The sequence below is a fragment of the Alligator sinensis genome, unplaced genomic scaffold (genome assembly GCF_000455745.1).
Source record: "Alligator sinensis unplaced genomic scaffold, ASM45574v1 scaffold486_1, whole genome shotgun sequence".
Lineage (NCBI taxonomy): Eukaryota > Metazoa > Chordata > Crocodylia > Alligatoridae > Alligator > Alligator sinensis.
Genome location: NW_005842053.1, coordinates 872,596 through 874,138, shown reverse-complemented (window position 1 = coordinate 874,138; position 1,543 = coordinate 872,596).

The window sequence follows — 1,543 nt, the reverse complement described above, 5'->3', positions numbered from 1 at the left end:
TGTACACAATTACAAGTACCTGTAATCAGGCCTCCAATACAAGAATGAAGAGGGCTGTTTAAGAGCACCTCATTAAAAACAATATTTGTAACTGAATTTACTGCTCACAAACCATGTCAGATTTGCAGTAGTCAGTCCGTAAGGTGCCACCCTACCCTCCCTTTAGCCATTTGCAGCAGTAGAAACTAAAACTCCCTGCTCTTTCACAGACAAGGTACAACACAGAAGCTGCCAGCAAAAGTTCACAACAATAGCCTATTAGCACATCTCACTTTAAATCAGTATTGACCAGCACACGTACCAGAAGACAAATTTAGCTAGTGTCTACGCAGCCTTAGCCTCGCCCCTGGAAATGCCTACCGAAGTGCAACAACAGTTTTTAGAGGTAGACACCTTCCCCTCTCTAGGAGCTTGTCTAAAATAGGATGTTGAACTACCTTAACTGTGCCATTATCTTTAAAGTGGTACAAGAGCCCTCAATATGGGCACACTTATGCTAGCATAGCTGTCTTCATGTAATAAGGTACATAGCTACGTTATCTTTGCTACCCAACAGGAGCTGTATGTCTGCACCAATTCATTTCATGTTACTGAAGTAACAGCAAGAGAATAGCAGTTTTCCACAGTTACTGCCCCAAGTGTGAAATCAATCACAGAGCTAAATGGTTCTATACTGTTTCCAGTTGCTCAAGTCCAATTTTAATGCTGCCTGGGGAAAAAATCCCTAAGTACGCGACTTTCCATTTCAGCCAGATCAATTCATAGGTACTCTTCTGTAAGTATCACCTCCTCCAAATAACTTCTGCTTCTCAATACCTACCTAAATTAGGCCTGACAGGAACTGCAAAGAGTTGAGTTTGTTTCTTTTATTTCAAGGTTGTAGGCATGTTGGTCCGAGGACACAGGCAGGCAACGGCCTTTCTTTTGTTTTATATTTCGGTGGCCTCTTTCCTCCTATGAATTGTTTATGCAGTCCCTTTCCACTCACAAGAAAACCAGGTGCTTCATAAGGTACTGGTATGAGCTTCCACCCGTATGTACATAAGTGTTATCGTAGTGGTTTGTTTTCACACTGGCTACTTACCCCTTGAGTTAGTTGGGCTTTCTAACGAGTGTCAGGACCAGACCCTGCCTATATACACCACCACCAAAATGCAACTACCTCCAAATCAAAAGACAGCAGCCAGACTTTGCTTTCCAGCCGTGTGTCCCATTTAAGGTGCAAGAGAGACTGACCTGTCGGTGATGCCAGCCACCGCACAGGCAACTGCTGTCTCACCAGGCCATGGAGGGCTTCCCCTCACAACCAACACAGCTGGCCAGCCAGCAGGGCTTCATTGTAGCTCCATTTCCACAGAGGGTGTGGGGGACGCAGAAGTCACTGCTGTGACAGCGAGGCTCAGCGGGCCTGACACCTGGGGCCTCAGCCACTGCTGAAGTGAGACCTGTTTACATTCACCAGTTGTCCTGCCTCAGCCCAGCTTGAGGGCCTTGATACCCATGTCCAACAGCTCTGCAGCAAGGGGCATGAGCTTGCACACAT